This window comes from Pagrus major, chromosome 8 (genome assembly GCF_040436345.1).
Source record: "Pagrus major chromosome 8, Pma_NU_1.0".
Taxonomy (NCBI): Eukaryota; Metazoa; Chordata; class Actinopteri; order Spariformes; family Sparidae; genus Pagrus; species Pagrus major.
The window spans coordinates 33,269,457-33,281,034 of NC_133222.1; the positions used below are offsets into that span (position 1 = coordinate 33,269,457).

The window sequence follows — 11,578 nt, forward strand, 5'->3', positions numbered from 1 at the left end:
ATCATTTTTACAGGACTAACCAAAAACATTTGAGGTCTGAAGTATGGATTGCAATGCATGTGCCCCTCAAAGAGCTATTTTTATACTCTTTAATGTAATATACATTAGACCTCAAGCATAACTGAACTGAGTTGCAGGTTTTCTGATGGATGGAAATATTAAGGTCTGACTGCTACAGATCCACATAACTGATTTGGAAGAAATACTTCAATAACTTTATGATCATTTTCAAAAAAGGGTCTGTGATACTGCTATCTCTACGAGGATGTTACTGTTTTGTTTTCAGCATCAATAAGTTGCTGTCTGTGGGGTAACCTTGCACAAAAAGATTCATAAGATACATAAGACACATACGTAACAAAGACATCTAGTTCTTCATTGATGCACGCTTGCAGATCTGCATGTACCTGAGCTGTATGGAAACCAAAGTTAATTCTGCTCGGATGGAATATGTTAGAGAAAGATTAAATTCCTTTTCACTTAAAATTTGAAAACCAGAATCGGAAAATTAGATCAAAAGATGAAAAAAAAAAGTAATCAATCTAAGCTTTACCAAGTGTTCCTCAAATTTGATATTTAACTCTGGTTTCTTACTAGCCAGCATGTTGCTCCCAATTATTGAACATTTTGCATGAACTGTTAAAGCCACTATACAAGGAAACAGAGAGACTCGAGACAGAGAGAAGTACGACTAACTAGGACTAAGAGACTAAAGTTAGCCTGGCTCTTATTCAAACATGCAAACCTACAGACAGATAAGAATTATTCCAAGGACAGGTTGGTCAACTGTACTGATTCAAGTGGCAAGCAGGCAGGATTTGAACTTCTCTAACAAACTGTTTTTATTTTTCACACAAGTATTTCCATCACTCTTTAAGTCTGACTAACCGGATGTGTCATTGGGTGCCTATTGCAGGGCGGCAATCCCCTGTTCCTTCCACTATCTGCATATTACTGTGTTCAAAATCCCCGTCACTACCTGAAACAACAACAACCTCCGAGCTAGCAATTTACACACTGTTCCCTCATCTTTTGCAGGGATTGAGCCACTAAGCCATCAGTGCTATGGAGATAGGTCTGGCTATGCAAGGCTATTCTTTCCATGCACATGACAGCAGGCCACTCCGACCAACCTAAGCACTTTCGCCTTCAGACAGACGGGGTCAGACGACACGCTATACAGAACTTGTTCTTTTCAAGCAAAGCCCAACCCTTAACCTCCCATGTGTTGAGCTCTCATTGCTGACAGGTGAAAAGAAGAAGCTGGCAACACCATCTGTCACAGAGGTAGCACACAATTTCAGCAGCCAACCACAGGCCGGCAGCACAGTTAGCAGTGATGAGAAAAGCTGTGCAGCTGGAATCGGCATTTCAAATGGGGAGGAACAGGAAAAACCACTTAGGCATGGACAGTTATCACAAAAGGCTGGTGGTGTTAGCAAAAGTTTTACTGGTCAGCACAGTTATTGGTGGGCAGCAAGGGGTTATTTCTCTTAATGTTTAAAATAATTACCAAGTTATTTAATGACAAGATGTAAAATTAAAATGGATCTCTGACTTTTTCCCAATATGCGTAAAAACATGAAAACAGATTATTGTTCTTGAGAAAAATGTCTAAATCCTATTTGTTGGATGAAAATTGGCATTTGAAGTGCATGAACATACACATAGGTGTAAATGTGCAAAAACTTGCAACATTAGGAACCAGTGTTTGAGAAAATAGAGTGATGCACAAAGTTTTTCCATTCGAGGGTCAAAACTGAAACATAATGGTGGACCGCGGGCCAAACCCCCATTGAATTATATTGTTTAAATGCAAAATGGAGCTAGGATCCCAGGTTCCTCTGATTGACTGAATTCACAGTGTTACTCTGCCCGCCATCCTCAGATAATAAATCCTAGACCATTTAACCCTACAAAAAGCATAAACATGGATTTATAGAAATATTTTTCATACATTTTTACCCTTTTTTCACTAAAAAACATCTGGCGGCCAAAATCCAACCTTATGGCAGTCTACCATTGGCCCGTGGTCCCCACATTGGGCAGCCCCACATTAAACCAACTGTAATTTCGGTACAGTGAAATGTGACCAATGACGACACGGTGCAGGATCTGAGCGTCCTTAGCAGACCCATTCCAAGCAGAGTCTGCTGAATGCAGAGTCAGGGTCGCACACTGTCGAGAGCTGACTGCAGGGTCTGCACATCAGTGTGAACCTGCAGAACAACTGCGTGTGTTTAGTACATTCTCTCTCATTCCGTCTTTCGTTCACACACACACACACACACACACAATCTCCCTCACACCACTCTATGTGTCTCTCAGGTATCAAAGCCTGATATTCCTGAGGTGAGGAGGTAGCACAGTCTATTCTCCACGCCCTCACAAAGCACATCTGAACATCGGCCCATTGTGCTTCTTGCTTGCCTGCCACTAGTGGATAGAGTTCATGTTATATTTATGTAGCCTAAAGCGCACTCTCTCCCTATCTTCCTTTATCATTCTCTCCCTCCCTGCCTCCCCATCTTTCTCTCTCTCTCTCTCTCCCTGTCTTCTGCTGTGTTGAACTCTCGCCAGCTCCACTAGGTCTCCCCTCTGCAGACAACAATGTTCCATCTCGTTGCTTTTGCCCTAGATATCAGCTATTTTTATATGGAATAATTAGACACATAACTGATTTAAATACTGCAAAGCCTTATTCTTTTGTCTCCACTTAATGTGGGCTGCGTGCACAATGCCAAAGGTGCACAGTGCATGTGTGTGTGCATTTACATATCCATGCATGTGGAAAATAATTGCTATTATTTTATGCAGGCAGAGTCCATTAGTTGTATGGTTAAAAGGTGTGTTGATCTTCTGCATTATTCCAAACGTAGGTGGATTGTGGATGTGTGTGTGTTTGTGTGTGCATGCGTGCATGCTCGCATGCACGTAGGCATTCATTATGTGATCCGAAGGTGAGAACAAGGGAGAACATTTAGCCTGCGGTTACTTACACAGGAAAAAGATCAACATTATTTCTAATATTTGTTTGGAGCATTTGTTAAGCCTGTTACTCTATACCCAGTCTTGCTTGCCAACCGCAAGGTTTTTGCGGAGGTATTAGAGTGTGTGAGTGTGTATGAAGCCCAGCTGCCACAGGATCCCAGCTGTCTGAAATCTCTAAAGAAAAGAAAGCATGGTAGTAATGATGATGATGATGCTTGTGGTGATTATGATTTTGCAGATGAGGACATTGATTTGACTTTGAGGATGATTACTATTTTAATCATCGTGGTTATTGTTGGTATCATTATGTGATGATGATTGTGGCGATGATGATGAATGTCATGTAGATGAAAGCAATTTAGGAAATATTGTGTTATTTATGCTGAAATGGTGGCTGGCCTCTTTGGAATGGGGGCAAATAAAAGATCAGACTTTCAAGTAAATGAATGACAGTGAGATTAATTCAAATTTTGTTTCAAATGTAACTTTACTCCACTTCTTCACATGTCCAATTCAAGTGTATGAGCCCATACATTTTACAATACAGTTACAAACTGTGATGGTTTTCCCATTTATATTCAACATAAGTAGATGAAAACTAAGCTGCCCTGTCCGAGTTCATTTTTGATTCGCTTCTCAGCTTTTGCATAATATTCTGCTCATTTTCGACTCTGTCGTGTTTACAGCTTCCGGTGAGCTTAATTTCTATTGTGAATATAGGCATAAATTATGTAAATATGTGACACAATGTATGTATGTATGATGTCAAGAAGTAACAAGGCAGGACCACTGATGAGGTGTTTCAGGAGCAGTGTTGAGAGGAGCTTCATCTGCAGACTTTGGGCTTTTTAACTTTCAAGACCTTTTACAGGCACAAGAACTTTTATAACACACTGAAGGAAAGGAAAGAAACCAAAAAGCATTAAAGTTTCCTTGATGAAGTTGTAAAGTAGCAAGGCATCATGGGAGTTGTTGTCTATATTGTCAAACAACCACAATTGCCAATGAAGGTCTATCTGACATGACTCAGGCAAAAATCAGGGTTACAGTTAAGATAATGTATTAACGGTTAATGTGAAGCTTAGTAACATTCACCAACGTCCTTCCTCACTGTCTGATGTATCATTTGTTGTTTACCTGGAGGTTATAGCAACAGGCACCCAAATGAAAAACACTGTTACCGTTGTAAAGCTTAGTTTTTTTTAGGATGAGGTTGCCAGGAAACCAGTGGAAACTTCAGTGTCATTCTTACAATTTAGTTTTTGCAAAGACTAAAGAAAATATTATGTGTTATGTTGTGAGCTTAAAGGTCCTATTTGTAAGAAAATCTTATTTTTGAGTCTCATTCTCAACTCGTCAAAAACTGACGCTTTGGGATTTTAGGACGGGCCGGCTGCCATCCCAAAGGGTCATTTTTTGATGAGTTGGGAGTGAGACTCAAAAAATCTATTTTTCTTACAAGAAGCCCCTTTAAGAGGTACTAGTATGAGGGTTTTGTTACCTTTGGACGGAGCCAGGCGACCTGTTTGGCACTGCTTTTATTCTTTATGCTAAGCTAAGCTAACCAGCTGTTGGCGTCAGCCTTATGCTTACCGAATGAATAAGAAAGTGGTTTTAATCTTCAAATCCAACACTCAGCAGGAATACAAGTAGTGTATGTTAAACTATTGCTCTAAAAGGATATCATCACCCAGGGTGTATAGAGATTGGGGGACATGTCTCGATAAACTGCGTCCTCTTCTATCCTCACACCATAATCCAGAAGTATAAAAAAAGGGTTGCTGTGCCTCATGGCAATAGGCTTCATTAATAACTTTTTTGCCCTGGGTTTCAACTCACAGGTTACACACAGGCTGCCTCAGCCCTCTGGTAGAGCTTGTTGGGGCTTGTGATCATAATATATTCAGAAAAAGACACTGGAATGAAAAATTAAAATATGAAAGATGAAGAACAGACAATAAAAAGCTTAACACAGTATTATCTGTCTTTAATAATCAGGTCTCTGTCAAGTAAGCTAAATGTAATACATTTTTAATGTACATTTCTAACTTGGGAATCATGATAACCGAGTTCATCATGTCGTTATTAAGTTTTATTTGTATAGTCAAAGAAGCAATGACTTCATTGTATCCCAAAAACCTACACCAATCCCCATCGTTGCTCACACCCTTCTTCAATTCAAGACGACTGTGTCTGGATAAAAACTAATCATCAAACACGTCTCCTGAATTTCTTGGTCCAGCCAAAGGAATTACAGAACCACTTCTTTGTGTTTGTTTTGAACAAAAATGTGAGAAATTGTGTGTGTTTGACTCGTATGCACACATACAATGACACGTTTATATTCCTGTGTGAGGGCCTCCATCTCTCAGGGTCCTGCCTGCCTCAGTCATAAGGGGTTGTTAAAAAGAAACAGTGGCAACGTGACAGCACTGCAGCGCAAACCAAATCGACTTTCTTTCGTTCTCTTTCTTTCTTCGTATTCTTCGTTCTCATTGAGTGCACGGCTCCAAACAATGCCGCGTTTCCCTCGACGATCTCTCTCTGTAGGGAACCCGCCCCCTTCTTCCTAATTTCCCTCCACCTAAACAGAAAAGAGCCCCGTTAAAGAGCGTCATTAGTGCCAGGCCGTTTTTTTGTTTCCTTACTCTCGGAAGAAAGAGGAAGTGTTATCTGTGGCGGACAAACTTAACCCAATTAAGATCTGGTGGGGCGTAGGGGCTTGGCTCGGGACACAGCTGGGGCTGCCAGCTTGCCAACCAGGCACGCAGCCAGCCAGTCAGCCAGACAACCAGCCAGGCAGGCAAGCAGGCAAGTAGCCAGCCGCCCACTCAGTCAGCCAGCAGCCAGTCAAACAGTCAGCAAACCAAGCAGCTGCCCACTCAGTACACCCACCAGCCTGGCAGTTAGACAGATAACCAGCCAGCAAACCAGCCTGCCAAAGAGTTAGCCAGGCGTTCTGTCAGGTAGCCAACCTATCAGCCAGCCAGCTTCTTCATCTTATGAAGGGATTTTGACTTCTGTTTAAGAACTGGTCTTCTAGTGTTCTTGTTGGCATTGTGAGGCTGATCTCAAGTCTGTCTACAGTGTGTATACAGTGTATGCAAGTAGGTATAAGTGCCAACTCTTTACAGGAACAGGAAAGGTACTAATAAAGAAGTATATGAGAGAGCTAAGTAATAATTATTAATCATTGTACTGCTTCTTATTCATTGTAATATAATTACTATAACTATTAGTACACAATTTTCATATATTTTTTGTCTTTTGTGTGTATCTTCATTTATTTTTATAATACTTTACATTTACTATCATTAATAAATGATAAATTTACAGTTTATTAAACTTTAGTTAATAGTTATTTCCCTGGTTTATAAAGCATTTCACAATGAAATGGGGTTTATAAACATCAGTTTTACTTTATAAAGGCCATCCAAATGATGTTTATAGATTTATAAACCATTTACAAAGTATTATAAACATTAGTTGCAACTTTACAGTAAACAGTTGCTGTGTCAGCGGTGGCCTGTCCACTCTTCCTAGCCCAGAAAGACAGCTACAACAGCCGAAGAGGTCGGTCTGTTTACCCGGAAACTACAGCCCACAATCCACTGTATCAGCACAGACACTGGAGGTTTGTTGTACAAACTAAGTGGAAGAAACTGGAAGGAACTGAAGTAACATTAAACTAATCAGGGTTCTGTGGAACATGTCATGTCTTGTCTACAGTAAGCAGCATACCACCGCCTACTGTATCATAAGGTGAAGACGCTGCAGTTGTTAAATCATCGAAAGCAAATTTACCTGAGATTATAGATTCACAACCGATATTATAAATTTCCCAATGTCAGGTCAATATTGTGCATCCCTAGATGCCGCTAAATCCTGCATACTGGACCTTTAAGTCTCCACTTCATTATGGTCTGAGAAATGTGCTCTTAGATCTCTATTTATCTTGCTGGGCTTTCTGTAGCCTTAACTGTTAACACATTTGGTTAAAACTCAGGACTTTAGGGCAGAGCGGAGGGCAGGAGTGAATTTTATGAGCTATTTGTTAAGCACATGAGAATTATCTGATCATGTCTGTGTCTGTCTGTAATGTAATGGTGTCCTTTTTCAAACGTAGCATTTGCAATTAACCAAAGGACAAAGGACCCCTTGTCATATGCAAATGCGTACTGAGACTGAGACATCATCACCCCATACACGAGAGCACACACCCCCAATACACACACACACACAGCAGCATATTTCAAAATCATCAAACCTTCTTCCCCTGGTGCCACACCTCACACTGGCACACACACAAACATGCTCACCCCATGATCCGTACGCAAGTGCCAGATACACACTCCAACAGCCAAACATGTTGATAATTAGAGCCTTGTTATTGGAAGGTGTTATCACAACAATTAACACCCTAATGTGTGTATGCATGTGTGCGTGTGTGCGTGTGTGTGTGTGTGTGTGTGTGTGTGTGTGTGTGTGTGTGTGTGTGTGTGTGTGATGGTGGAGATGGGAGGGAAGGTGCAGGTTGTCAAGTGTGTGCGTGTGTGCAAGCCTTCATGTGACGCTGGTTGGTGAGGAACTGTGTGTGCATTCTATTAATTCTACCACGTGGGCCCAGCACACACACACACACACTCACACACACACACACACTCACACATACTCACACACAGGACACAGCGAGGGTTCGATGTAACAATGAAACAGTTTCCCAGTTTGATGAAGTTCCTGTGAATTCTGACACAACGGCAGCAGAAATAGTTGGAGTGATAGGTTCTGATTGATATCCAGTGGGGAGCAGAGAAGGTGTGGGGGGCAGAAAGTAAGAGGAGACATAACGACAGGGGAGACGAGGAAAGTCGGGGGGCGTAGCCGGACCGTGCAGAGATTGTTGGAGGAGGAGAGAGAATTTGTTTGTGTATTTTCAGTCACATAATTGCACTCTGTTCTTCTTTTCATGCAGTTTCTGCTCAAAAAGCCTGGTGACAAAAACATTGCAAATGGCAAATAAATGAGTGGAGGGGGGAAAATGACAGTACAGACAGACAGAGGTGGGAAAACGGGAGGAATAGTGTTTTTGTGACAGAATATGGAGGAGTGTGTGTGAAAGGTGTGTATCCCACACTTTTGTTTCTAACATCCCCTTTTTCTTAGGCTTTGAATTTTTGTTTTAATACCTGTTTTTTTTTTTTTTTCATTTTAAACCAGAAAAAACTTTCTTTGTGGCTTTTATTCATTTACATACCTGTATGGGTTTTTTTCATTGTCTACTGTCGCTGTCCATGGTCTCCATTTTATGAGAATTTTATTTTTTCTTTCTTGAGAAGAAATCAATGCACTATTGTGACAGTTTATGCAATTGGAAGGTTAAGATTAACCTGAGATTCAGGTTAGCATCGGTAGAGAATTTGTTGGTCTGTTTCAAAGTCTTTTATTTTGATGATTAAACACACAGATCAGGGAAACTCTCTATGGGGGACTGAACCTGCCAAAACAAAAAAATACATTAAGAAATAAAGTAACGGCTCAATAAATAAATCAATCTGCCATTAAATGCACCAAATGCTTTAATGATTTAAATTGCCTCGGTATTTATTGATCTTTGTATTAATTCAACTATTTATTTACTTTCCCATTTTCTGTATTGTTCCCCTTTGCATTTCCCCTCATTCATTTCCACAAACTGATTTATTCCTGTAAATCTTTTTACATTTCTTTAAGCATTTAATAATTTTCTGCCTGCTCCTGAAAGTCTAAATAAATATAAATGACCAGAAGTTGGGAAAGTATAAAAGTTTATAGTATTTTACCTTACAAGGATGCTAGTTGGTGTGTCCACATTAACATGTTAGCTGACAAAAATAAATTGCAAACATATTTGGCCTGCTATTACACTATATTTTGGTCTACCCGGGGTTGTGCACCTGTTACCAAAGAATCGTTGAGTGTTCAGAATCAATGGATCTGTTTTTCTTGAGGTATGTGGTCAGACTTTGTGAAGAAGTTTCAGATCCAGAGCGGGATCAAAAAATATTTGTTGGCTGCCGTCTGACCAAAATTTTATCCCACGTTTTAAGATACACGCAATGGATAAAGCATGTTATCACATCATATTCTTCTTTACTAAAGGATGGGGACATTGTAGACTGTCAGTGAAAAATATGGTTTAGAGAGACACAATGTTTTTGATTCTTGAGAGTGCAGCGCTATTACATAAAGGGACTGAAGAAACCTCTGATGTTATGCAGATGTTTGTTAAAACAACCTTATTGCAACCCACCAGATGGATTATTATCACCACTGCTTGGTGAATTAAACAATTTTTAATAAGATTCTCTTTGGAAAACATTCCTGTAACAGCAAGAAAAATACTTACTACAGAGAGACTCTTAGGATATGAATTTGCTTAAACACCGACATTATGCTGCTGTTGTTCTACCCACAAACAACGCTCTCACACGAGCACAGTGTCCAATCAGAGTGTGTGTGTAGGCTGGTGTAATGAGGTGGAGACAGTTGTCCATTACTTCCTGAGCTGATGGGCTCCTCGCAGCAGTGCACCCACAGCTGGAAGAGAGGCGGCGGAGAGAGGCGGAGGTGGAGGCACCGACAGACACATGCAGATATATTCACCCTATGTGTGTGTTTGTGTCTTTGGCTCCCACTCTAACTTATTAATATCAATAATAAGAATAAACTTTGTTTATGCAGCTGTTTCAAATAAGTTATTAATTACTTCTATAAAGAAAAGTGCACTTAAAGAGTCATAAGTAAATGTAAACTTCATGGCACCATGACGGAGACCTAAGCAAAGCTTTCAAACAGTTTAGTTCTTCAGGAAGCTCATTACAGGGACCCCAATGGAGGAAGCCTGAAACCACCAGAAAGATTCAACCTTGGAAAAGCAAGATTCATCTGTAGGCTACTGAATTCAAGCAGCATTCAAACTTACCAAGAGTCAGTCTTACTTTAAAAATCATTTAATGAGGCCACATTATGCTTTTTGGGCTTTTCTACAGCTTTTTGTTGCATGTTAAATCTCTGAGTCGACTCAAGGCACAGCTGACAGAAAATAAACTAGACTTTTTTCTTCAGTCTGGCTGTCAGTATTTCACTGTTTAAATGTGATGGGGAGGGAATATTTTTTTACTGAGGAAATTAAGAAATAAATAAGCTTTGGCAAAAAAAAATGTGCCTTTTGTTTGATTACATTTATTTCACTGATTATCTGTTAAAATGGAAAAATGTAAGTTGAGCTGCATTAAAAGGAAGCCATTCACTCATACTCACATAAAAGAGTTAACATTTTATTCTAAAGAATAAAAGTAAAGATGTTGTTATGTGTAAACTGACAGATAACCTCTCTGTGTAATGTTAAGCCCAAAGGTATTTCTAATACAGTACTGAAGACGAAACATATCTTAACCATTGGTACATTTTGGCACTTTCAGCAATTGTTATTGTTCACTATAAACATTATATTCTCAGTAGGCTTTCTAAAGTAGAGGTGTGTGTTTTGTAGCAGGCTATGGGTGATCCTGCTCACTCCAGCCATGTCTCTGGACGTCAGGTCTTTGTAATTATTAACAGTGAGAAGTAGCCTACAGGTAGACTTCAAAACAAACAGAAGAGACTTAGACAAACTTACAAACTTTTTGATTTCTACATGTTTGCTATTGAAGTTCTGTCCCAGTGGAGTATGAAGCAATAGAACAGGTGTACGTCGCCATCTAGAGTTTAAAAGCTGTAACTTGAAGAGAGAGATGTAAGAGCTTCTTTTTACAGTCAGCCATTTATTTATTTATTTATTTTTCATCAGCGTTGTAAAATTCACTTGTACCTCATTTAGGTGTTTTACATTTTCTATTTTATGCTTCTTGTTGTTGTTATTATTTACTTCTCAGATAACTAATGACTAAATCAGGTGACATTTTCATCATTGTTTGCTTTGCAGAATGGTCATCTTCATTTCAAAATTAGATTCAATACCTTTTACACGTTTTTATTATTTCCTTAACTTTAGAATCTAGAAAACACTGACATTGTTTTCATCAATCTCCTGTGTACAGAGCTGTCAGAGCCGCTGCTGTGAGGGTTCAGTATTGCAGTAAGATGAACATATGCTTATAACCAGCAGAGGGTGCTGTCCCGACTGAGGTAGCACATGTAACGGAACCCAGGCTCGTTGGTCTAGGGGTATGATTCTCGCTTAGGGTGCGAGAGGTCCCGGGTTCAAATCCCGGACGAGCCCTAGTTTTGATTAGGGACTTTCAGTTATGCAATCAGTCACCTGCAGCATACAGCGTGTAATAACAACTGGCCTACTGCCAGGTTTCACATAGACAAACTGAAATTTAAAAAGAAAATGTTTTAACATACATCATTGTTCTTCAAAGATAATGGTGTATGTTAAAAAATAAGTATGTGAATAGTATATAAAACAATTCTGGAGTTCCCAAGTGACACATTTAAAACATATCCAAGATTAGATGGACAGGCCAAGGTGAAAAAATACCAATGAAGATCCAGACTTTCAGCTAATATGTTGCTAAAAAGTACAATAAAAATACAAATTTAG

The 11,578-nt window shown here is 39.6% G+C and overlaps 1 non-coding gene across 1 annotated transcript; it reads left to right on the forward strand.

Annotated features, from left to right (window-relative positions):
• Window positions 1-11,179: 11,179 nt before the first annotated feature.
• On the forward strand, window positions 11,180-11,251 carry trnap-agg (transfer RNA proline (anticodon AGG)). Its single transcript has one exon. It is a non-coding gene; the product is annotated as a tRNA-Pro (tRNA).
• Window positions 11,252-11,578: the final 327 nt, after the last annotated feature.